The sequence below is a fragment of the Scylla paramamosain genome, chromosome 20, assembly GCF_035594125.1.
Source record: "Scylla paramamosain isolate STU-SP2022 chromosome 20, ASM3559412v1, whole genome shotgun sequence".
Lineage (NCBI taxonomy): Eukaryota > Metazoa > Arthropoda > Malacostraca > Decapoda > Portunidae > Scylla > Scylla paramamosain.
Window position 1 is genome coordinate 1,384,759 of NC_087170.1, and position 27,983 is coordinate 1,412,741.

At 38.6% G+C, this 27,983-nt stretch overlaps 1 protein-coding gene across 2 annotated transcripts in view; it reads left to right on the top strand.

The window, feature by feature from the left end:
* The first annotated feature begins 9,340 nt into the window (after positions 1-9,340).
* The window catches only part of LOC135110166 (uncharacterized), a 100,543-nt gene continuing 81,900 nt past the window's right edge, over positions 9,341-27,983 (top strand). For both annotated transcript variants that reach the window (XM_064022157.1, XM_064022158.1), the window contains exon 1: positions 9,341-9,447. The gene's annotated coding sequence lies outside the window, so the exon portion shown is untranslated. The remainder of the gene's footprint in view (positions 9,448-27,983) is intronic.

Consider the following 27,983-nt stretch of genomic DNA (forward strand, 5'->3'; position numbering starts at 1 on the left):
AAAAGTAATAAAAAAAAAATAGAAATAAATGAAATAAATAATAACCTAGCTATCGAGTGTTACAAGGGAGAGGGTGGGGGCAATACACTACGACTACCTGTTTTAAAAAAATTATCCTGAATTACCTTAAGAAATTCCTCTGCTTCCTTGTTACCTACCATCAGGCTCCAGTCGATATTCCTAAAATTAAAATCTACCACACATACATGGCTGTACCTGCCTACTCTATTTATTTTCTGCCACAGTGAGGTGTTAATTTCCTTTGTACTGTTCGGTGGCCTGTACACTACTCCCAGTACTATTGACTGTGGTCCTTCCTTAACATCTACCCATATCGACTCTGTTTTGTTATCTGTTTTTATTATACTGTTAATACAACACTGTAATGTATCCTTAACGTATAACGCGACGCCTCCTCCTCTCCTGTTTTCTCTATCTTTATAGAACAGTGTATAGACATCTATCTTAACCTCTGGATTAAATACTTTTCCTGACATATCTAATCAAGTTTCTGTTAAGGGAATGATATCAAATTTCTCTACACACGCTAATCCTCTAAGCAAGTCTATTTTACTCAAAATACTTCTACAAATTGTATAATATACACTTAAGCTATTTCTGACCTTCCCTGAGCTAGTTACCTTTCTAAATTTAACTAATTTTTCCTTCGTTTTGACCTCACAACCCCTTCTTCCCTCCTGACTAACGAAAAAAAGCGCTTTAATGCAGTTACCTCCCGTTCGAGTGTTCCGGCCAAAACTAGAACACCCTCGCGTGATAAGACGAGGAATCAGAAACAGCCAGTGGCAGCCAGTGACAGTTTCTTCCCAACAACTTAAAACCAATCTAGACTCAGCATTCAAAGGTCTCTGGAACCAGTACAAGCAGTACCATGTGGAAAAAAAAAAAACGTTTTAACAGGAAGAGAGGAAACTGTGGCAGACTCCTGTACAAAGTTCAAACATTATCATTTTTCTCCCATGGAATCACTTCTCGATTTATTTGAGTAAGAGAGTTCCTGGGTTATTGCATATGGAGATAACATCCGTGTTTTCTCTCAAGGGTTAGGCTAGGTTGGGTTAGTTTAATTCAGTTTACTTAGTGACTTCACTGCTGATTCTTTTATTGCGTACATCACGACCTGGAAAGGAAGCATATTTCATTGAAATATAAAATGTCACTGTTTGAAAATTTGCTAGCTAAGGTTATTTCAAAAGTTTCCGTGTTCCTGATCCAGTTCACTACAAATGCTTAGTGACTATACTGACTATATACACTCAATGAAGTACACAGGTAAGGAATTACACTGCCTCAGGTTAGACTGCCAGTCAGCAATATAACATCCCGAGCCAAGAGGACCCGCTGGTTCTCAGCCTCCAAAGCCTACTCCCTGCCACTACACTACAGTAGAAAATTCCCCGTATTATAAGAAAGAATACCTTAACACAACCCAAGACCGGGATACGTACCCGGGGGTTCAAGAGGACTGCAGTCTGCAGTGCCGTTACACCATGCGAGTCACATTTTGATTTATTGCACAAAATCTTGATATGACGGAGTTATGTGCCTCACACATGGTGTTGCACCCGTTCGTTGCCAAAAAAATGCATTTTTTTTTTTCACGTCCAGTTTTGCATGATTTTCGAAGAAGTCCAATAATGATGCTGGGACCACTTCAGCGGTGCCCTTTTCTTTATGTAGCTGGGATAGCGAACAAAACACAGTTTCTTCTATGTGATGTCTATGCTTTCATTAATTATCAATGATTAATTCCCATCACCGATATCGCTGCACCCCAGTATCTTGTGGGCAAGTACTGTACACCTTCTTCTAATTTAAGTTGTTTAATTTAATTGTTGCTGGCATTTGTCTTTGTTACACCAGCCTGAAAAAAAAAAAAAAACATACTCATATTCGAAAATGGGAGAGCATTTTTTCTGTATTTTTCCGTTGGTGTGAATAACAAGATCACTGTGGTGGGCTCCAAGTTTTGCAGAACTTGCAAGCTGGAATAGAATCGTCGCCAGATATAAAAGTTGTCGTAACCCTCCTTACCTTTAAGGTAAGGCAGAGGCTACGCAGGAACTGCACTAATTATTTATATACCAAACACTTCAAGGTTTAAATCCAGGTAATCGAGAATTAAGGCAGGAGTTCTCACAGTGGGGTAAACCACAAACGCAGTTCAGAAAAATTAACACTATTTATTTGCCAGTAATTAAAACATTCCAACGATACACGCAGGGAACGAAAGACAAGAACTTCACCACATATTAAAACTTCGAGAGACCTTTCAATAAATCTTGACGTCACTATTCACTTTAGCAGGACTTTATCGACTAACTCAGGTCATTCAGTAACATATAACACGTTAACATGTAAGGACACACATAACATACTCACATAAAAGAATAATAAAATCTAACATTAAATATTAGCACTACATGCGAAGTGCCACAAAAGATATTAAATCACTCATCAAGATTCAGTATTATATCAACACATGAAAATAACATAAAATATATGGAGACCACAGTATACTGGAACAACATACTAAATCGAGACACAGAGAGCACCTACGAAAAATCTTCTAAGTATTACTTACGACCAAGACGAGGTAGATAACAGCTGAGAGCTCCAGGGTGCTGGCGAGTGTGAGCACCTTTCAGAAATTTATAACACTCCACTCTTGGAGTCTAGTTAAGGTCTGCGAGAATCGTACATTACTTCACCTTATATTCAATTCTGACGACGGCAACTTCGACATACGTACATTGCTACCTACTACTACATAAGGAATCATCCTTTATGGTTAAAAATCTAACAGTACACTCATCTCTTCCTTCACTCCACACGATCACCAGGATGCTTATACTTCACTGTAGGTGAAGCACTAAGCACCTTTTGACTATAAGAAATTTTTTGACTACTTAACTTCCAAAGTAGGCACCTGCCGAAACGATAATTACTCCCAGTGAGGTCAAAAGCTCTGAATCAGGTGTGATGTCAGCTTATCATTAAACCCAGCTGTGACCTCACTGAACGTTTCGCTTTGTGTCTCACAACACAAGGGGGCAGTCACAGCCTGCCCTCTAAAGACAAATTTCTTTCTCCACACAAAACTACAAGCACCTAATACACATACTTCACTCAAAATTTCAAAATTATCATGGCGACTCCTACACCAGCCTCGGAGTCCACATCTGGGGAGGGGACCACAAATGTCCCCAGGTCAGACTCCCTTCTGACAATGACCCTAAGTGTCTTGACACTCTCTCAACTTTTTCTTCGTTGACTTCTGCAACATTCGCAGTCTAAGATGTAATTTTCAATTTGTAGAACACCACCTCTCTTCTTCTAAACCTCATCCTCTTTTCTTCACTGAAACTCAGGTGTCTGAGGCAAATGACAGTGGGCCCTTTTCTGTTCCCTCCTACTTTCTCTATCCCCATTTTCAATCCAAAGCTGGATGTTGCGTTTATGTGCGCAATGATTTAACCTGTTCTCGTGCCCACGCTCTTGAACCTTCCGAGTTTTCCACCATATGGCTACGACTACAGAGTCACTCTCAAACTAAATTTATCTGTGCTGTATACCTCTCACCTAACCTCTTTGACTATAAGAAATTCTTTGACTACTTCCTCTTGACTTGACTGACTTCCAAAGTGGAGCACATTCTGACTCTTTTCCCTTTTGCAGAGATCTCCATTCTCGGAGACTTCAATGTTTACCACCAGCTTTGGCTCTCCTCTCCCTTCACTGACCACCTTGGTGAACTAGCCTTCAACTTTGCTATCCTCCGTGATCTAGAGCAATTGGTGCAACACCCTACTCGTATTCCTGACCCTCTTGGAGATACGTCCAACATTCTTGACCTTTTCCTGACCTGAAATCCTGCTTATGATGTCACCCTCTCTTCTCCGTTGGGCTCCTCCGATCAAAATCTCATATCTGTAACTTGTCCTATCGCTCCAATCCCTCTTCAGGATCCCCATAAGCGAAGGTGCCTCTGGCATTTTGTCTCTGCTAGTTGGGGGGGACCTAAGGAGGTATTTTGCTGGTTTTCCTTGGAATAACTACTGCTTCCGTGTCAGAGACCCGCTTTTGTGTGCTGAGCGCATAACAGAAGTGATAGTTCTGGCATGGAGGCATACATTGCTCAATCTTTTTCTAGACCGAAACCTTCCAAATCTTGGTAGAGAGGTAGCCCACAGAAGGTACCTAAGCCTTCCATCACCAAAATTTCACGCACTTTATGTTTCTGCCCGGAACCATGCCAAGTCTGTTTAGCTTGCCAAAAACTCCTTCATTAAGAGAAAGTGTCAAAATCTTTCAATATCTATCTCCCCTCGTGACTTGCGGCAACTAGCGAAAACTATCACCAATAACATTACTTCTTCTTCTTTCCCTCCTTTATTTCAAGCAGATGGCGCCACTGCCTTCACATCTATCTCTAAAGCTGAACTCTTCGTTCAAACCTTTGCTAAAAAAACCTTGGACAAATCAGGGCTTGTTCTTCCCTCTCCTAAACCCTCTGACTACTTCATGCTACCTATTGAAATTCTTCGTAATGATGTTTTCCATGTCATCGCTGGCCTAAACCCTCGGAAGGTTTTTGGACATGATAGCGTCCCTCTTATTGTTCTCCGAAACTGTGCGTCCATGCTTGCACCTTGCCTAGTTAAACTCTTTCAGCTCTGTCTGTCAACATCTGCCTTTCCTTCTTGTTGGAAGTTTGCCTACATTCAGCTTGTTCCTAAAAAGGGTGACCGTTCTAATCCCTGAAACTACCGTCCTATTGCTTTAATTTCCTGCCAATCTAAAGTTTTTGAATCTATCCTCAACAGAAAGATTCTTGAATATCTATCACTTCACAACCTTCTATCTGATTGCCAGGATGGGTTCCGTCAAGGCCGCTCTACTGTTGATCTTCTGGCTTTCCTTACTGAGTGTTGATCAAACTCTTTTAGAGATTTTGGTGAAACTTTTCTTGTTTCCTTGGATATATCAAACGCTTTTGATAGAGTCTGGCACAAAGCTTTAATTTCCAAACTACCCTCCTTCTCTCTGTAACTTCATTTCAAGTTTCCTTTCTGACTGTTCTATTACTGTTGTGGTAGACGGTCACTATTCTTCTCCTAAATATATTAACAGTGGTGTTTCTCAGGTTTCTGTCCTGTCACTCACTCTCTTCTTATTGTTCATCAATAACCTTCTAAACCAAACTTCTTGTCGTATCCACTCCTAAGCTGATGATACCACCCTGCCCAACCCTTCAGGAAGTAATCATTTCACACAGGGAAGCCGCAGAACGCCTGGCTTCTGAGCTTCCTAAAATTTCTGATTGGGGCAGAAGAAAGTTGGTGTTGTTCAATGCTTCAAGAACTCAATTCCTCCATCTATCAACTCGACACAACCTTCCAGACAACTATCCCCACTTCTTCAGCGACACTGAACTGTCCCCCTCCTCTACACTGATTATCCTCTGTCTGCCCTTTAGTTATAATCTGAACTTCACATATCATCTCTAGGTAAAACAGCTTCTATGAAGTTAGGTGTTCTAAGACGTCTCCGCCAGTTTTTCTAACTGGCGGAAACGTCAGTTAGAAAAATTGACGTCTCCCCCAGCTGCTAACTCTGTATAAGGGCCTTATCCGTCCATGTATGGAGTATGCTTCACATGTCTGGGGAGTTCCACTCATACCGCTCTTCTAGACAGGGTGGAATCAAAAGCTTTTCGTGTCATCAACTCCTTTCTTCTAACTGACTGTCTTCTGCCTCCCTCTCATCGCCACAATGTTGCATCTCTATCTGTCTTTTACCGCTATTTTCATGCTAACTGCTCTTCTGATCTTGCTAACTGCATGCCTCCCCTCCTCCTGTGGTCTCGCTGCACAAGGCTTTCTTTTTTCTCTCATCCCTATTCTTTCCACCTCTCTTATGCAAGAGTTAACCAATATTCTCAATCATTCATCCCTTTTTCTAGTAAACTCTGGAACTCCCTGCATTCTTCTGTATTTCCTACGACTTGAATTCCTTGAAGAGGGAGGTTTCAAGATACTAACCATCTCAGTGGGCTTTTTTTTTATTGGATTTTTGTTGTCCTAGGCCAGTGTCCCTCTTACATGAAAAAAAAAAAAAGCTCCTAAGAAACATGTCTCGGTGGGTGTTTATGGTTAACCACATTTACACGCGAACATGTTTAATTTCTCTATGTCCTTCTAGCTTGTGCATTACTGACGTTAAAAGTGGGTCACTGTTTTGTGTTTTGTGAGGTCAGCGACTTGCGTAGGTTGTAAAGTAACTTCATCACAAGATCGATTACGAATAGGCCAGGTCCATTAACTACACGGCCTTAGTCAACTTCACTTTGTGTGACCAGGGGTGCCGTAAACCTCACGAGAGGTCACGGCGGTGGCTTCTGGGGCAATGCTTTGGGCCTGGGTGTCTTGGCGACAACAGCAATGCTTTAGGCATAGCTGTCTGGCGACAATAGCAATTCTTTAGACATGGTGCCCTCGCGACAACACACCCTTGACTTGGCCACGCCAAAATAATCCATTCTCTTTTTTCCCCACATTCTTATTTTTGTTTTATTTCTTTATTATTATTTTTTTTTTTCATATTTCGCCCACTTGTCCATTTTCACAGCAGCACTTACGAAAACTACTTTAGATCCTCTGTTGAACATATCAGAGGTCAAACTGTGTCTGACACTGTGACTGACAGCCTTTTCACAAAAGTTGAATGATGGGTGGACCCTGGAAGGCATCGCATGCCAGTAATTAATTATCCCAATGGTGTGACGCGGACGCTAATGTGTCAAGTGTTTTCGAAATTTGAAACATATCAGCCCACTATGCCGCATGTCAACATTTAATCATCTCGATAATTTTATAGTAAGATATGACTTTGGTGGCAAGTCAGCCAAGACCCTAATAAGGTCAAACAGTCAAAATCTTATTGTGATAATTCTTCCTGAATGTTATCACGTCTGGGTGCTAATGTATCAAGTGCTTTCGAAATTTGAAGCTAATCAGCCCAATATGCCGCGACTTTCTATGCAAAAAACAACTCAAAAACCGCCAGCCCATGACTATCGTTTTTTGCCCGTGAACTCTCATTAGAAGCCCAATTAATAGAACCGCGGACCTGGCAACTCTGAGCGGCACGGAATAGGGCCACTTACCTTACCAAGGTGCTGTTCCCCTACAGACGTTGGCGACCATAGAATGCCATACTCTCTCTCTCTCTCTCTCTCTCTCTCTCTCTCTCTGGGGTTAAGTAATTAGTGAGATGCCACAGGGATTAGTATTGTTGTTTTTAATAGTTTTTGGGAGGAGATTAGTCAAATTCTGAACGAGTATTTTTTTAACTGTCTTCACCCAGGAAAATATGCAGGAAATTCCGAATAGCGAGCATATATCTAGAGCAGAAGAGAAAGAAAAAGAAGGTGACAGATATTATCATACCTAAAGTGACAGATGGGGTTAAAAAGTTCAAGAGTACTTAAGGAATGCAAAGAGGCAATTAGTGAATCGTTAGTTTTTGTCTTCAGGAAATCACTCAATCGACTCAGGCGAGCTAACAGCGATGTGAAGGCAGTCGAATGTAGTGCACATTTTTAAAGAAAGAGATAAAACTGTAACGTTTAATTATAGATCTGTCAGCTTAACTTCTGTTATAGGGAAAATAATGGAGTCAGTAATACCGAAGAACATAAGGGAAACTTAGACAAACATAACTTGATAAATCAATCATAACATGGCTTCACGAAGGGCCTTGCCTAACGAATATGTTAAGTTTTTAGAATAGTTTATGAGACAGCAGATAATGGTGATAGTTATGATATCTGGACTTTAGTAAGACGTTTGACAAGGTAACCCATCAGAGACTCCTGAGAAAGGTTAGGGCGCACAATAAGGTGTTAGACTGGATAAGGTTGTGGCTAAGCGACAAACGACAGAGAATTGTAATAAACGGCTCTAAATCAAGTAATTAGTGAGATGCCATAAGGATTAGTATTTGGGCCATAGATGTTTTTAATATATAAAAATGCCTTGGATAGTGGAATTAGTAGTGATGTTAATAAATTTGCAGAATGCATGTAGTTAAGTAAATTAATTAGGTCAAAACTGGATGCCATCGCCTTGCAGGCAGATTTGTATCAAATGAACAAATTGACAAACAAATGGCAAATGCGGTCTAATATTAACAAATGCAAAGTACTTAGCATAGATAGAGGAAACCCACATAGTAGGCGAACAAAAACAACAACGAAGCTCTGGTAGGTTCAGGGTACGAAAAAAAAAAAAAAAAAAACGAAATATAGTTAGCTCTGAACTCCGTCTAAGAAAACAATGTAGAGAGGTCAAAAATAGAGCAAATAGGGTATTCGGATTAATTTTTAAGGGCGTTAAAAGTAAAGGTCCCGAAGTAATATTAAGATTTTATTTGTCGCTGGTCAGACATCATCTAGACTACGCTGTGCAGTTCTGCTCCCAACATCACAGGAAGGATATAGGTATATTAAAATCACTACAAAGGAGAATGACTAAAAAGATACAGGGGATGAGGAGTATTTCTTCCGGAGCAGGATCGAAGCTGTTAAATTTACATTCTTTAGAGGGGCGTAGGTTAGGAGGAGACTTGATAGAAGATTGTAAGTGATATAAGGGTTATAAAAAGGGGGATGTAAGCAAAATTCTTAGGATCAGTAACCAGGATAGAACAAGGAATAACATGTTCAAGCTTGAAAAATTTTGGTTTAAAAAGGAGAGGAAGGAATTGGTTCTTGATTAGAGTGGTAGATAAATGGAACGGACTCAGTAATCAAGTTGTTAGTGTTGAGTCATTAGGGAGCTTTAAAAAAAGATTAAACATATTTATAGATGGGGAAGATGGGTGGAAATAGATAAGTATATTTCATACAGGGACTGCCACGCGCGCGCCTGATGACTTCTTATAGCCTCCTTTATTTCTTATGTTTTTATGTTCTTATTACTTCTGCTGTTACTAGTAGTAGTGATAGTAGTAGAAGTATTAATAATAGTAGTAGTAATAGCAACAGCAGCAGTAGTAGTAGTTGTAGTAGCAGTAGTAGTAATATTATTATTATTATGATTATTATTATTATTATTATTATCATTAGTAGTAGTAGTTGTTGTTGTTGTAGTAATGGTAGCAGCATTAGAAGTAGCACGTAAATCCTGTTTCTCACACACTCCTGCCTGCACTTACGCACGCACGTACATACTGATACACCTAGCGGGCACAGGGCCGTCCACAGTGACATCCGGCCGTCCATAGTGACATCCGGAATAACTTTAGTATTGTTTGTGTTGCAACGAATGCCAGTGTTTGTTTGCCCTTTGTGCTGTGATTTTAGGCATTGGCTGAACGCTCTGTGTGTCTCCTGCATCGTCACAGATGGTGTGGCGTCTCCAGGTGAGTACTATACACACACACACACACACACACACACACACACACACACACACACACACACACACACAGACGCACACACAGCGCTAGTCGCTACTTATTAGTCTTGTTCCCTTCAAATTCAAAAGGATGTGGCATGTGTGAGCCTTCTGAAGAACTGTACAAAACGATGTTAAGTTACTCGTGTATATGTTGGAGAGGGGATTGGTAGGTAAAATTAGAGTTGGAAAAGAACAAGAAAAGGTGATGGGGATGGTGTAACACGAATAAGAAAACTATAGGGAATGCATAGCATAAAAACAAAACAAAATGTTCAGGGTAACTCTCTCTCTCTCTCTCTCTCTCTCTCTCTCTCTCTCTCTCTCTCTCTCTCTCTCTCTCTCTCTCTCTCTCTCTCTCTCTCTCTCTCTCTTACATCCGGTTTTTCTCCAGTTTCTCTTCGCATTATTCTTTCTGTACATCGGTGAAAAATAATTTAACAAGTAAATTTTACATTGCGTGATGATGATGATATTAATGTGAAAGTTTATGGGTGTGTGTGTGAGAGAGAGAGAGAGAGAGAGAGAGAGAGAGAGAGAGAGAGAGAGAGAGAGAGAGAGAGAGAGAGAGAGAGAGAGAGAGAGAGAGAGAGAGAGAGAGAGAGAGAGAGAGAGAGAGAGAGAGAGAGAGAGAGAGAGAGAGAGAGAGAGAGAGAGAGTGGGAGTCATGTGCGGGTGAATTGAAGTACTATGCTAAGTTTCAGTGAGTGAAAGTGAGGGTAAGCGTGAATGAGATGAATGGAGAGTAGGTGTGAGTGAGATGAGAAATTTGTAGAGTGAGAATGGCTGTGGATAGGAAGCTATAAGTATGAGCAGGTGTGAGTGAGAGTCAGCGTGAAAGAGAAAACAAGCGTGAGTTGGATCATGAAAAACAGTAAAATGGTAAGTGTGCGTGAGTGAGAGTGGGAATGGGGATGGGAGTGAGTACTAATTAGAGTGACACTGAATAAGTCAGTGTGAGCGACAGTGTTGTTGTTGTTCTTCTTCTTGTTGCTGCTGTTGTTGTTGTTATTGTTGTTGTTGTTGTCAGTATCGATGTTATTATTGCTTCTGTTATTATTCTCGTCGTCGTCGTTGTTTTTTTTTTTTATGTAGGATGGACACTGATCAAGGGCAACAAAAATCCGAAAATAAAAAAAAAAAATGCCCACTGAAATGGCAAGTCCCATAAAAAGGGTCCAAAGCGGTAGTCAAAAATTGAAGGATAAGTGTCTTGAAACTTCCTCTTGAAAAAAAATTCATGTCATAGGAAGGTGGAAATACAGAAACAAGCAGGGAGTTCCAGAGTTCACTGGAGAAAAGGATGAATGATTGAGAATACCGGTTAACTCTTGCGTTAGAGAGGTGGACAGAATAGGGGTGAGAGAAAGAAGAAAGTCTTGTGTAGCGAGGCCGCGGGAGGAAGGGAGGCATGCAGTTAGCAAGATCAGGAGAGCAGTTAATATGAAAATAGCGGTAGAAGACAGCTAGAGATGCAACATTGCGTCAATGAGAGAGAGGCTGAAGACAGTCAGTTAGAGGAGAGGAGTTGATGAGACGAAAAACTTTTGATTCCACTCTGTCTAGAAGAGCAGTATCAGTGGAACTCACCCAGACATGTGAAGCATACCCTATACATGGACTGGTAAGGCCCTTGTACAGAGTTAGCACCTGAGGGGTGAGAAAAACTGGCGAAGACGTCTCAGAACAGCTAACTTCCTAGAAGCTGTTTTAGCTAGAGATGAGATGTGAAGTTTCCAGTTCAGATTATAAGTAAAGGACAGACCGAGGATGTTCAGTGTAGAAGAGGGGGACAGTTGAGTGTCATTGAAGAAGAGGGGATAGTTGTCTGGAAGGTTATGTCGAGTTGATAGATGGATGAATTGAGTTTTTGAGGCATTGAAGAATACCAAATTTACTCTGCCAATCAGAAATTTTAGAAAGATCAGAATTCAGGCGTTCTGTGACTTCCCTGCGTGAAATGTTTACTTCCTGAAGGATTGGACGTCTATGAAAAGACGTGGAAAAGTGCAGGGTGTTATCATCAGCTTAGGAGTGGATAGGACAAGAAGTTTGGTTTAGAAGGTCATTCATGAATAATAATAAGAGAGTGGGTGATAGGACAGAACCCTGAGGAACACCACTGTTAATAGATTTAGGAGAAGAACAGTGACCGTCTACCACAGCAACAATAGAACGGTCAGAAAGGAAACTTGAGATGAAGTTACAGAGAGAAGAATAGAAAGCCGTAGGAGTGTACTTTGGAAATCAAAGATTTGTGCCAGACTCTATCAAAAGCTTTTGATATATCCAAGGCAACAGCAAAAGTTTCAACAAAATCTCTAAAAGAGGATGACCAAGACTCAAAAAGAAAAGCCAGAAGATCACCAGTAGAGCGGCCTTGACGGAACCCATACTGGCGATCAGATAGAAGGTTGTGAAGTGATAGATGTTTAAGAATCTTCCCTTTCAACAAAAAGGAAAGGTAGATGTTGACAGACAGAGCTGAAAGAGTTTTACTATGCACGAAGACACAGTTTCGGAAAACAATAAGAGGGACCCCATCAGGTCCATAAGCCTTTTGAGGGTTTAGACCAGCGAGGGCATGGAAAACATCATAAAACGAAGAATTTTAATAGGTAGCATGAAGTGGTCAGAGGATGGAGTAGAGGGAGGAAGAAGCCCAGAATCATCCAAGGTAGAGTTTTTAGCAAAGGTTTGAGCGAAGAGTTCAGTTTTAGAAATAGATATGATAGCCATCTGGATGGAATAAAAGAGAGAAAAAAGAAGAAGCAAAGTTATTGGAGATATTTTTGTTTAATTGCCAGAAGTCACGAGGGGAGTTAGATCTTGAATGATTTTGACACTTTTTGGCTAGTTGGAGAATATACTGCCCGGAACATGGTTCCGGGCAGAAATACAAAGTGCATTAGATTCAGGTGATGAAAGGCTTAAGTACCCTTTGTGGGCCACCTCTATATCAAGTATAGCACGAGAACAAGTTGTGTTAAACCAAGGTTTGTAAGGTTTAGGTCGAGAAAATGAGTGAGGAATGTACGCCTCCATGCCAGACACTATCACCTATGTTATGTGCTCAGCACACAAAGACGGGTCTCTGACACGGAAGCAGTACTCATTCCAAGGAAAATCAGCACAATACCTCCTCAGGTCCCCCCAACTAGCAGAGGCAAAACGCCAGAGGCAACTTCACTTAGGGGGAACCTGAGGAGGGATTGGAGCGATAGGACAAGATACAGATATGATACCGTCATCGGAGGAGCCCAGCGGAGAAGAGAGGGTGACATCATAAGCAGAAGGATTAGATGTCAGAAAAAAGGTCAAGAATGTTGGGTGTATCTCCAAGGCGGTCAGGAATACGAGTAGGGTGTTGCACCAATTGCTCTAGGTCATGGAGGATAGCAAAGTTGAAGGCTAGTTCACCAGGATGGTCAGTGAAGGGAGAGGAAAACCAAAGCTGGTGGTGAACATTGAGGTCTCCAAGAATCTCTGCAAAAGGGAAGAGAGTAAGAATGTGCTTCACCTTGGAAGTTAAGTAGTCAAAGAGTTTCTAATAGTCAGAGGTGGTAGGTGAGAGGTATACATCACAGATAAATTTAATTTGAAAGTGACTCTAGTCTTAGCCAGATGGTGGAAAACTCGGAAGATTCAAGAGCGTGGGCACGAGAGCAGGTTAAGTCGTTGCGCACATAAACGCAACATCCAGCTTAGAAACAAAAATGAGGATAGAGAAAGTAGGAGGGACCAGAAAAGGGACCACTGTCTGTTGCCTCAGACACCCGAAGTTCAGTGAGGAAAAGAAAATGAGGTTTAGAAGATGAGAGGTGATGTTCTACATATTGAAAAGTAGACCTTCGACCACGAATGTGGCAGAAGTTAATGAAGAAGAATTTGAGGGGGGTGTCAAGACACTTAGGGTCGTCGTCAGGAGGGCAGGTCCGACCCTGGGGACATTTGTGGTCCCCCTCCCCAGATGGGGACTCCGAGGCTGGTGTAGGAGTTGCCATGATCGTTTGGATATTTTGAGTGAAGGGTGTGTGTGTTATTAGGTGCTTGTAGTTTTGTGTGGAGGAAGAGAGTTGTCTTTAGAGGGCAGGCTGTGACTACCTCCTTGTGTTGTGAGAGACAAAGGGAAACGTTCAGTGAGGTCACAGCTGGGTTTAATGATAAGTTCACACCACCCCTGATCCAGTACTTTAGACCTCACTGGGAGTAATTATCGTTTCGGGAGGTGGCTACTGCCTCATCCTCATATATATATATATATATATATATATATATATATATAAATATATATATATATATATATATATATATATATATATATATATATATATATATATATAATATATATATATATATATATATATATATATATATATATATATATATATATATATATATATATATATATATATATATATATATATATATATTCCAGTTTGTGTCTTTATCTCTTTTTTTTTTTTTTAGAATCTGAGCATATGATATCTTTACAGGATGGCACGATTTTACTAGCTTGTTATATTTTTTATTCTATGTCAAGTTTTTTTTTTCTATGATATCACTTGCTTTCTTCACCTTCTTAGCTTCCTTTCCCCGTTAATTTCTTCCTCTCTTTTATTGATTTCGGGCTCCAATTCTTCATTTCTCTTGAATATTTTCTCAAGCACATATTTTTCTTCTGATAATTCCTTTTCTTGGTCTTTGACTCTGGATACCAACCTTTTAAATTCTTCATTATTTACAAAATCAAAAGCAGATATCTTTTTTTTCTTAGATTCCCTTTTTGAAGCCATGATAATAGTTGTACTCTTGTTAGTTTACCTGGCCTGTGAAGCCAGCAGCTCCCTACACCCTACCCAGTACTGAAACGCACTGCCAGGCGTATGATTTGTTTACCTTCATTTCCTTATCATTTTTGTTTTTTACTTTGTAATGACTTCACAATGCTGCTTAGACCTTTATAATTATTATTATATTTTTTTTGACTTTTGACTTATTCCTGTAATAACATAGTAGGTAACTTCCATCAGTTCCATGGAGAGCAGTGAAGCACGTCCTCCCTCACTGCGCGCGCCTGTGTGTGTGTGTGTGTATTTCTGATAATCTTTTGTATCAAGGTTTGACAGAGTTGGTAATGACAGAGTTCTGGCAACTTTTTATTTTTTTTCATAAATTAATTGGATTTCTCTGAGAGAGAGAGAGAGAGAGAGAGAGAGAGAGAGAGAGAGAGAGAGAGAGAGAGAGAGAGAGAGAGAGAGAGAGAGAGAGAGAGAGAGAGAGAGAGAGAGAGAGAGTTTATCTTCCTCGTCATTACCATCACTAATGTAGTACTTGCCTTCACCAGGCGTACATGCTATGCATCAGTCACTGTATTGGGTCCTTTCATCTGGTCCTACAGACTGAATACCTTTTCTTTTCCTGATGGAGGCACAAGTGTGTAGTTTTTTGAGGGTACAAGCGTTGCTGTAGCACGAGAGATGAAAACAGGAAATTAACCAGCAATAAAAAAAAAAATAAAAAATAGTACTCGAGGACAGGAATATTCCTGAGTAGGTGGTAGCTGAGTGGTAGTGCAATGTTAATGACACTACTAGTGAGTCAAGACACATGGTGTAGATCAAGGATTGTGTTGAGGCAAAAAATAGGAATAGTAAAGAAATGCCTGGATCTATGTTCATGCACCTGAACATCTTGATGGGAAGAAGAGAAACAGAAAGAGGGAAAAACAGAGTTTTGCTGGCTGAAGAGCAGTGGATGGTGAGACAGAGGACATGTCCGATTGGCGATAGGGCTGCTGGAAGGGTCAAATGACTAGGGAACATGGGAACATTGGAAGACTATGTGTGAGGGATATAAAAGCACATCGAGCCGGCTTAACTATCTATGCCCTGACGGCCTCCTTACATATGCTCTGCCAGCCTTGTTATACACGTAATTCAAGTCTGCCGACCTCGTTACTACCCCTGGCCCCTCCTACTCCCCTGGTACCCCGGGGATTCCGAGGCAATGCCACTGCCAGGCTGGCGAACAAGTGCAAACACCAGCCTGCCTCCACACAGACCACACCTCGCCTTCTCTGTCTCTCGCTGGTTCCTCGTCTCACCTGGGAAAGCTGCACGCCTGGGCTTCGTGCTGTTTCTCCCCCCTTGGCTCTACCGGCCGACCAGACACCACCACTGTCTCCCCACTGCACTCCAGCCTGTGGACTTCACTTCCCCGGCCTTCTACTGAGTGGATTCTTACCGGTGCACCCAACCCCCGGTAACTCAGCGGGCCAATCCTCGCACTCAACAATGGTTTGGTCATCGTATTGTCTTTGCCGTGTTAATTTTTTTGGTGCTGTTTTCCTCCTCAAAGAGCTATTAGGGCATTTCTGGCTAGAACATCTTATTTCTGAGGGCGAAAGATCGTGGCTTTCCGTTTCCCTCACACTATGGGAATGGTGGTAGATGGAAGGTAACCGCAATATTGGGTGATGAACAGATACGCAGGAATGAGAATAAAGAGTGTGCGAGAAAGGTATTCAAGAGAGAGACTAACAGAAGCTGAGATGAAATTTGCAGAGGGAGCAAATGTGAGTATCGCGTTTTGTTTCAAAATACAGTAACTACAGTGAGAATGTAACCGGTCAGATTTAGAATGAGTGGAGATAGAAGAAAGAAAATGTACAGTGGATATTTTGTGGGGGTGATTGAGAGTTCTTTTGTTTATTTCTATTTTATTTAAAAGGGCTCAATTAAAATTAAGGATTTGAGTGTGTTATATATATATATATATATATATATATATATATATATATATATATATATATATATATATATATATATATATATATATATATATATATATATATATATATATATATATATATATATATATATATATATATATATATATATATATATATATATATATATATATATATATATATATATATATATATATATATATATATATATATATATATATATATATATATATATATATATATATATATATATATATATATATATATATATATATATATATATATATATATATATATATATATATATATATATATATATATATATATATATATATATATATATATATATATATATATATATATATATATATATATATATATATATATATATATATATATATATATATATATATATATATATATATATATATATATATATATATATATATATATATATATATATATATATATATATATATATATATATATATATATATATATATATATATATATATATATATATATATATATATATATATATATATATATATATATATATATATATATATATGTATATATATATATATATATATATATATATATATATACTATATATATATATATATATATATATATATATATATATATATATATATATATATATATATATATATATATATATATATATATATATATATATATATATATATATATATATATATATATATATATATATATATATATATATATATATATATATATATATATATATATATATATATATATATATATATATATATATATATATATATATATATATATATATATATATATATATATATATATATATATATATATATATATATATATATATATATATATATATATATATATATATATATATATATATATATATATATATATATATATATATATATATATATATATATATATATATATATATATATATATATATATATATATATATATATATATATATATATATATATATATATATATATATATATATATATATATATATATATATATATATATATATATATATATATATATATATATATATATATATATATATATATATATATATATATATATATATATATATATATATATATATATATATATATATATATATATATATATATATATATATATATATATATATATATATATATATATATATATATATATTGTATTAATGTCATCAGTCATGGTTTCTGTTGAATAATTTTGACTTTGTTTTATATAATAGTGTTTTAGCCAGAGGTCTATAAGGCACTGGAAAAAAAAAAAACTCCATAACAATCAGATTGAGTTTTATTGATGTTAGTTTCTAACAACAAATGGTTTAATTTATTTTTATCTCTTCTCATCCACAATGATATATCTAAAAATTAGTTATGTTACCTTGGAGTTGTAGGACCTCCTATAATGAGAACAATTTTAAGTAATTTCATGACCATATGACCATACATACCTCAACAAGGTGACCATATGATGACCAAACCACTATTGAGTGCGAGGATTGGCCCGCTGAGTTACCGGGGTTGGGTGCACCGGTAAGAATCCACTCAGCATTATATAGGGCGTAAGAGAAGTATATATAAGAGATTAAGGGCAGGTGAAGAAGTTTTTAGGACACAATATAATGAATTAGTTAGAACAGTCAGGAAGTTAACGAGGAAAGCTAAGGACAATTATGAATTAAAGCCAGGTGAAGACGGACCCCAAGGGATTTTATCAGGTATACAGGACGAAGAATAAGGATACTGTAGGTCCATTAAAAGCAGCAGATGGGGTGCTGGTTAGTTCTGGGGAGGAGATAAGTAAACTTCTGAATGATTATTTTTTAACTGGGGAGGAGATAAGTAAACTTCTGAATGATTATTTTTTTTAACTGAGGAGGAGATAAGTAAACTTCTGAATGATTATTTTTTAACTGTCTTCATCCAGGAAAACGTGCACGATATGCCAGATAGTGAACAGGTGTTTAGAGCAGATGAGAATGAGAAGCTGACATATTTCCATAACTAGGGAGATAGTGGAACAGGAGATAGATAGGCTAAAAAAATTCAAGACACCATGACCTGATGAAATATATCCCAGAGTACTTAAGGAATGTAAAGAGATTATTAGTGAGCCGTTAGTTTCTGTCTTTAGGAAATCACTGGAGTCGGGTGAGGTACCAGTAATGTGAAGGCAGGCTAATGTAGTACCCATCTTTAAGAAAGGAGATAAAACTTTAGCGTCTAATTATAGACCTGTCAGCTTAACTTCAGTTGTAGGTAAAATGTTAGAGTCAATAATAGCGAGGAACATTAGGGAACATTTAGACAAACATAACTTGATAAATCAGTCACAGCATGGCTTCACGAAGGGGAAGTCTTGCTTGACAAACTTATTAAGTTTTTACAGTAAGGTGTATGAGGCAGTAGATAATGGTGATAGATATGATATCTTATATCTGGACTTTAGTAAAGCATTTGACAAGGTACTCCATTAAAGGCTCCTGAGAAAGGTTAGGGCACACGGGATAGATGGGAAGGTGTTAGGCTGGATAGGGTCTTGGCTTGGTAACAGGCGACAGAGTGGTAATAAACGGCTCGAAATCCGAGTGGGGTCCTGTAATTAGTGGGGTGCCACGGAAATCAGTATTAGGGCCATTGTTATTTCTAATATATATCAATGACTTGAATAGTGGAATTAGTAGTGATGTTAGTAAATTTGCGGATGACACAAAGATAGTAGATTAATTAGGTCAGAATCGGATGCCATCGCCTTGCAGGCAGATTTAGATAGAATGAAGGAATGGACGGGTAGATGGCAAATGCAATTTAATATCAATAGATGCAAAGTGCTTACGTAGGTAGAGGAAACCCACACAATAGGTACACATTAAACAACCAAACTCTGGTAGGTACAGGGTACGAGAAAGATTTAGGAGTTATAGTTAGCTATGAACTCCGTCTAGGGAAACAATGCATAGAAGCCAGAAACAAGGCAAATAGGGTACTAGGATTCATTTTTAGAAGTGTTAAAAGTAGAAGGCCGGAAGTAGTATTAAAGTTATACTTGGCGCTGGTCAGACCTCATCTAGACTACGCTGTGCAGTTCTGGTCCCCACATTACAGGAAAGATATAGTTCTATTAGAATCAGTACAGAGGAGAATGACTAAAAGGATACAGGGGATGAGGAGTATTCCTTACGAGGCGAGGTTGAAGCTGTTAAATTTACATTCTTTAGAGAGACGTAGGTTAAGAGGGGACCTGAGAGAAGTCTTTAAGTGGTATAAGGGATATAACAAGGGAGATGTAAGCAAAATTCTTAGAATCAGCAACCAGGGTAGAACAAGAAATAACGGGTTCAAGCTTAAAAAAAATTAGGTTTAGGAAGGAGATAAGAAAAAAATTGGTTCTCAAATAGAGTGGTAGATGAGTGGAACGGACTCAGTAATCATGTAGTTAGTGCTAGGTCAGTAGAGAACTTTAAGAGAAGATTAGACCAGTTTATGGATGGGGATAACAGATGGAAATAGGTAGGTATATTTCATACAGGGACTGCCACGTGTAAGCCTGGTCGCTTCTTGCAGCTTCCCTTATTTCTTATGTTATGTTCTTATGACAATAAAATATTAATTAATAAGTTATGATTATTAATTTGTGCCTCAGGGATTACCTTTATTTTTGGTAGAAAACATCTTAATTGTGTAGGTGTTACATTCAGTTGTGTGTGTATCACTGGTGTTTGACCTTATCAAAGAAGATTTTCTCTAATCTGTTTACATCCTAAATTTTGTTTCCTACTCCCTAAAAGAAAAAAAAAAATAATAACAAGGATGATGATAATAATAATTAATAATAATAATAATAATAATAATTATAATAATAATAATAATAATAATAATAATAATAATAATAATAATAATAAAATAATAACTAACGGGCAAAGAAAATTTTGCATCCTTCTTCTCTCGGTAAACAACGATGTCAATCAGTGTCTCACACAAATAATTAATACATATAGGCACACAAATGATTATTTTCGTATGAAGAAAGCCTTTAAACTATCCAGGGTTTCGGGCCCTGACGAACGTAACTGTGGACAACAATGTCAATCAGTATTTGACGCCCAAATCTCGAATTCAGTCTTGTATAGTGGCCGCTGTACATACCAGGAACTAATCCTCCGTCTAACTATATAAGTTATTATTTTGCAGTATCCTTAATAGTTTGTCACCCTTCCACATTCACAAATTCTTCTTGAAGCTTTTTGCTAGTGGTCCCACAAACTCCCGGATTCTAACACTGTCTATTAATAATTTTTGAACCTAGATATTAACAGAAAAATTTTCTCAAAATGCATAATATTATTAATTTTGGCATATTTCCTCTTAATCAACAGTGTTATGTGACTGGGATTTTTCATGTGACTGGCCCAGCAGAAACCGGGAATGTGATTATTTTTTACAGTTGCCTTGTAAACCAAATGATGTTATTCCGCGCGCACTCCTCACCTCCATTTATCAACATCTAATTTAGCAATTTGTAGCTTATGATTTCATTTATTCATTTATTTGCTTTTTTTTTTTTTTTTTTTTCTAAAGTTTTACTGATAGTATAAGTATGTAAAAAATTTTATTAACATAACCAAGACGAAAGTATTTTTATTTATTTTTTTTATTCATGACTGTTCCCTTAGGCCATACAAAATTATTTAAATGGATTATTATTATTTGGATGGTATTATCTTTTTTTTTTCTTTCTATTTGCAATTTAATCTCATGGCAATTTGAAATAAGGAAGACGGTAAAAGAAATGAAGAAAGTATTTTAAGAAATGTACACAAAATTATGAAAAACAATAAATGAATAAATAAAACCTTCCCAAAGAAATGCTATTTAATAAGAATACATTTTGGGAACTTAATGTCAACATGCGTTGATGCCAAGTTCAAGTTTTTGGAATTTACCTGATGGGGAGGCGGACCTGCAGCTTAGCTAAGCACCGATCAGTACACAAGCCTGAGACTCATCAAGGTGCTTAGCTGGAAGCTTGGGTGAAATGTCCGCCTGGAGAGTAGCAGGCTGAATGGGAACGGATTACCCGCCTTGTCTGAGATCTGGGGCGTAACTGCGACTGACCCCTAAGTCAGAACTTCGGTCCCGGAACCTTGCTGATTCAACCACTCATTAAGCTGGGTTATTTAATCTAAATTGACAATAATTCCCATCACCATTAAATAATTACCTGTTACAATATATATTTCCAACAATAAGCTTTGGAATGGGAAAGTAAATGAGCTGATGAAATAAAACCAAAAGGAGAATAAGGTTTATGAGATTAAGAAAACAGAAGCCAAATTAAAGAGAGGAAAATATATGTACATGTTTATGTTGAAGAACTTTAAGGACTAAATGTAGCGAAAATGTAGCAATAGAGTGGATGCTCCAGATGTGTGACCAACGTTCAAGCAGAGAGGAGCACCAATGGGTGAACGATGGCATTTATCGAGGAGGAAGTACAGACTGAGTGGAGGAAGGAAGTTTATTACATGTCAAAATAAGAATGCTTGTGTGAGGATGTAGCTATGGGAAGTTAGGTGAAAATTTTGCTGTAGAAACAAAGGTGAGACAGGACTATGTTATGTTTCCTGTAGTGTTTGTATCAGGAAAATGAAATGGTGCAAGACGAGTGAGTGGATTTTTGGTCTGTGGATGCAGTCTGTTTACAAATGACATTACATTGCTTGAAGATAACATGGGTGTATGAGACAGGAACTAAAGGTGAATACTGAGTACACTGATAATCTGTGAGAGGAAGGAAGTAATATTCACAGTGCTCCTTCTTCCAACAAATCTGACTAAGGATGTAAGAATTCACATGGCCTCTCAGAGAAACCAGACGACAACTGAGCAGAAAACCTACATTTACGCTGACTAAAACACACTGAGGAAAAGAACTCCAATGCAAACTGAATTTTTAAAGGGCCATAACGGATGCGAAAGATCACTTAAAATTAATTCCCACTCCCAAAATGTTATTTGGTGCCATGTATGTTAACACTGAATGGATGTGCACATATATGTGTATCTATCGAGTCAAAAATAGCCAAACAAATCATATCTAAGATTCGAGGTGCAAATCTGAGCCAACAGACACAGCCGGAGTCATTATTAGCTGGTAGTGCTTGCCAAGTACCAACAGTGCAAAACAATGTGATTCATTAGTGAAATTTCATGTACCGCACCTAATTATTTAATGAGCAACAGAATCACAACCATGCCATGCAGTGTGCTGTAAGGCTCTGTTCCTCTGAGTTCCTCTGCTGCTGCTGCTACTGCTGCCGCCGTCACCGCTGCCTACATGCCATCCACATAATGTTGTTTCTTATAAGAAATTAGAATATAATGAACAAAAAATTACAAACTCTTGAGCTAGGGAAGGGCTGCCACAGTCGGAGCATGAGGTAAGACGGACTCGATTCCCATTCACAGAGAATCTGGGGATCGCACGGGCAGGAAACGGGGTTTCCTGCCACGTGTAACCTTCCTGTTATTCACTTGTTACTAGCGCTGCCACTACACCGACAACTACGGCTATCGACAGCAGTGATGAAATTCAACTGTCACGACCTTAAATAATACTTTACATGTAGGTGAGATTGTAGATGTTTGTCTAATCTGTTTTTTGAAAACAGAGACTTTACTTGACGATATTAGATAGCAGGAAGCTCCGTATATTAATGATCTGATTGAAGATAAAATGTTTTACTTCGCCTGACAAGAATTTTTGACCAATAATTTGACCAATAATAATTTGACCAATAATAAATAACAACATATAATAATAAATAATAACCAATAATAAATAATAACCAATAATAAATAATAACAAATAATAATTTGACCAATAATAAACAGTGAGTGGAGAAGAGAGAAGAACAAGCCCCAAATCAGTGTTGAGTTTTGAGCAAAGATATGAACGAGAGCTTAGGTTCTGAGGTAGATGAGATGGCTAAATAATAAATATCACACCTACATCTAGTACACACAGAAAGGCCAGCAATGAAATCCATCCCACACTGGCAATGATAGAAATTATTACACAACATGCCCATTACTAATCTGTCGCCTTCAAACTCTGGTCGTCTACTCTTACAACATAGACTTATTTCATTAAAAAAAAAAAAAAACTGCCATTGCTTGGCATTAAGGGAAGTGATGCCATGGGACATGGTTCCATTACACCTTCTACAAAATATTTTGTCAAATAGTTCTTCATTTCATCTTGAATAAAATTATGTGTCTGAGGAGACAGACCCCCAACAGAGGCTGGTGGCACAAAAAACAACAATCAAGCATACTCAGAAGATCCTTTTTGATGTGCAATGTTTGCATATTCTATTCTCAATGAAGACGTCTCACAGGTTAACAAGGCAGCAACTGACAACTGAACTTATCAGAGGCTTTCAGTCGAGTGCTGTTTAAACTGTTACAAATGTTGGTGGTATTATTATTACACTTGACGCTACTCACTGCTGGCCAGCGGTAATCTTGCACATTCAAGATCTGAACAAAGGTGGATGCAGGAGCTTTAACATGTTCATAGTTTTTACTGTAAAAAATAACAGCAGACTGAAAACTTGAGATAGCCGTAAAACTGCTGCCTGGTAAATAGTGGGCATGATGTAGATGCTCATTATTCGGCCATTTCTTTCCCTGCATGACATCCACCGCTGCAGTGCACGGGTCCTCAGGGGCTGGGGCCAGGCAGGCGTCTCTGCTGGCCCATTAACTGTCCCTCTCCATCACTCTTTCATCTAAGGACATTTATATTTACAGGTATACCATTTTGGCTGCCCAAGTGTTATAACAAGCGATTGAGAGGGACAGAGTGAAAGATATAACAAATTGCATATACTTTCTACACTAAGAGAAATGTGAAGATATTGTGGAGGAAGAAAACCCTTGTTCCTTAAGCCGAAGCAGCTGCCTCATTTTCCCATTTCATCCTTTCATGCAGGACTAAGGGCTATAGTGTTAGGATGGATACAGATTTCTAAATCTGTTTTTATAAGCTATTATCCTACTCTCCCCCAAGGAAACATGACACATCCTTGTCTGAATTCAACCTTTACTTGAAAATGTTATTCTTTTTTGCTACTTCCTCACACACACACACACACACACACACACACACACACACACACACACACACACACACACACACACATCTTACTTGTACTTACTGAAGCATTCACTACTGCCCTCCACTCTCTCCTGTCGCGCATAGGCACTCTTCCTTGCTCTGTACACATTCCCATTAGATAACACTGCTTCCATGATTCACTCCTCCACTACATTTCTTGTCTGAAATTTTCCATGAAAATACTATAAATTCTTGGTTCTACAACAACAATATTTTCATAAATCTTACTAGCTACACAAAGGACACTTGCGCCACTTCAGTTACTAAATTCACTTCTAGTGGCAAACACATGCAAGTGTGTGTAATAAAAGTGTCACACCAGTGTTAGAGGACAAGCAGTCATCCTACAAACCTTGCGTTACTGAGCAGCTCCCTGTGGAGATAAGGCCGTGACTGGTGGTAAGGGAGCCAGGATGCAAGTCTCCTGCCATTCCTGGCAATTTCCAGAGCCACACGCTGGGAGGAGTATGCGTCGAGAACTCTGTGAGAAGAAAATGAAAGGCATTACAAGCCTCTTAAATGTTGTCTTTCATCTGTAAAAATATTACAACAAATTTTATGACTAAGAACTCACATGTATGACCCAATCCAGTTTGGTTCTGTTTTTCCTCCCTTCCGTGACTCACTGCAAAGATTTCTTCTCACCACCAACAGCATGCCAGTACAGATGTCGTATGTTCGTGTTCCCTTCATCGTTCTTCTGCTACACTCGGCCTTCTTCTTTTGTGCTGCATCAAGCTGCTTGTCACGCTGCATAAAGGAGAGCAGCAATCAAAATAAAACATCAGTAAAATTGTATTCCACGTCAAAATATCACGTGATATGGCCCGGTGGCACAGTGACTGGCATACTTGGCTTACAACTTTGTTATGTAAAGGGGCACTAATCTAGGGCAACAGCAGCTTGTAAAAAGAAAGGCTCGCTTAGATGTCAGTCCACAAAGGGAAGGGCGAAAATGAGTATTGCTGAAACCTGCCTCTTAAAAGAAATCATACCATAGAAAGGGGAGAAATACAGAGTTTGCTATGTTTGCAGAGTGCTATGTGACATTTACATCTGACGTTGCCGCCAAAGCTGCTCTTCAGGCAATAAATTCTCTGAGTCTTGGAGACAACAACTTAATTACTAAGGTCATTTGATCAAACAATGTAGTTCCATTTTTTTTAATGTAGGAAGGACACTGCAAGGGCAACAAAAATCCAATAAAAAAATATGCCCACTGAAATGTCAGTCCCATAAAAGGGTCAAAGCAGAGGTCAAAAATTCATGAATAAGTGTCTTGAAACCTCCCTCTTGAAGGAATTCAAGTCAAAGGATGGTGGAAATACAGAAGCAGGCAGGGATTTCCAGATTTTACCAGAGAAAGGGATGAATGATTGAGAATACCGGTTAACTCTTGCGTTAGAGAGGTGGACAGAACAGGGGTGAGAGAAAGAAGAAAGTATTGTGCAGCGAGGCCGCGGAAGGAGGGGAGGCATGCAGTTAGCAAGATCAGAAGAGCAGTTAGCATGAAAATAGCGGTAGAAGACAGCTAGAGATGCAACATTGCGGCGATGAGAGAGAGGCTGAAGACAGTCAGTTAGAGGAGAGGAGTTGATGAGACGAAAAGCTTTTGATTCCACCCTGTCTAGAAGAGCAGTATGAGTGGAATCATCCCAGCATGTGAAGCATACTCTATACATGGACGGATAAGGCCCTTGTACAGAGTTAGCAACTGAGAAAAACTGGCGGAGACGTCTCAGAACGCCTAACTTCATAGAAGCTGTTTTAGCTAGAGATGAGATGTGAAGTTTCCAGTTCAGATTATAAGTAAAGGACAGACCGAGGATGTTCAGTGTAGAAGAGGGGGACAGTTGAGTGTCATTGAAGAAGAGGGGATAGTTGTCTGGAAGGTTGTGTCGAGTTGATAGATGGAGGGATTAAGTTTTTGAGGCATTGAACAATACCAAGTTTGCTCTGCCCCAATCAGAAATTTTAGAAAGATCAGAAGTCAGGCGTTCTGTGGCTTCCCTGCGTGATATGTTTACCTCCTGAAGGGTTGGACGTCTATGAAAAGACGTGGAAAAGTGCAGGGTGGTATCATCAGCGTAGGAGTGCATAGGACAAGAAGTTTGGTTTAGAAGATCATTAATGAATAATAGGAAGAGACAGGACAGAACCCTGAGGAACACCACTGTTAATAAATTTAGGAGAAGAACAGTGACCGTCTACCACAGCAGCAATAGAGCGGTCAGAAAGGAAACTTGAGATGAAGTTACAGAGAGAAGGATAGAAACCGTAGGAGGGTAGTTTGGAAATCAAAGCTTTGTGCCAGACTCTATCAAAAGCTTTTGATATGTCCAAGGCAACAGCAAAAGTTTCACCAAAATCTCTAAAAGAGGATGACCAAGACTCAGTAAGGAAAGCCAGAAGAGCGGCCTTGACGGAACCCATACTGGCGATCAGATAGAAGGTTGTGAAGTGATAGATGTTTAAGAATCTTCCTGTTGAGGATAGATTCAAAAACTTTAGATAGGCAGGAAATTAAAGCGATAGGACGGTAGTTTGAGGGATTAGAACGGTGACACTTTTTAGGAACAGGTTGAATGTAGGCAAACTTCCAGCAAGAAGGTAGATGTTGACAGACAGAGCTGAAAGAGTTTGACTAGGCAAGGTGCAAGCACGGAGGCACAGTTTCGGAGAACAATAGGAGGGACCCCATCAGGTCCATAAGCCTTCCGAGGGTTTAGGCCAGCGAGGGTATGGAAAACATCATTACGAAGAATTTTAATAGGTGGCATGAAGTAGTCAGAGGGTGGAAGAGAGGGAGGAACAAGCCCAGAATCGTCCAAGGTAGAGTTTTTAGCAAAGGTTTGAGCAAAGAGTTCAGCTATAAAAATAGATGTGATAGCAGTGGTTCCATCTGGTTGAAGTAGAGGAGGGAAAGAAGAAGAAGCAAAGTTATTGGAGATATTTTTGAATAGATGCCAGAAGTCACGAGGGGAGTTAGATCTTGAAAGGTTTTGACATTTTCTGTTAATGAAGGAGTTTTTGGCTAATTGGAGAACAGACTTGGCATGGTTCCGGGCAGAAATATAAAGTGCATGAGATTCTGGTGATGGAAGGCTTAAGTACCTTTTGTGGGCCACCTCTCTATCATGTATAGCATGAGAACAAGCTGTGTTAAACCAATGTTTAGAAGGTTTAGGACGAGAAAAAGAGTGAGGAATGTACGCCTCCATGCCAGACACCATCACCTCTGTTATGCGCTCAGCACACAAAGACGAGTCTCTGACACGGAAGCAGTAGTTATTCTAAGGAAAATCAGCAAAATACCTCCTCAGGTCCCCCCAACTAGCAGAGGCAAAACGCCAGAGGCACCTTCGCTTAGGGGGATCCTGAGGAGGGATTGGAGTGATAGGACAAGATAAAGATATGAGATTGTGATCGGAGGAGCCCAACGGAGAAGAAAGGGTGACAGCATAAGCAGAAGGATTAGAGCTCAGGAAAAGGTTAAGAATGTTGGCCGTATCTCCAAGACG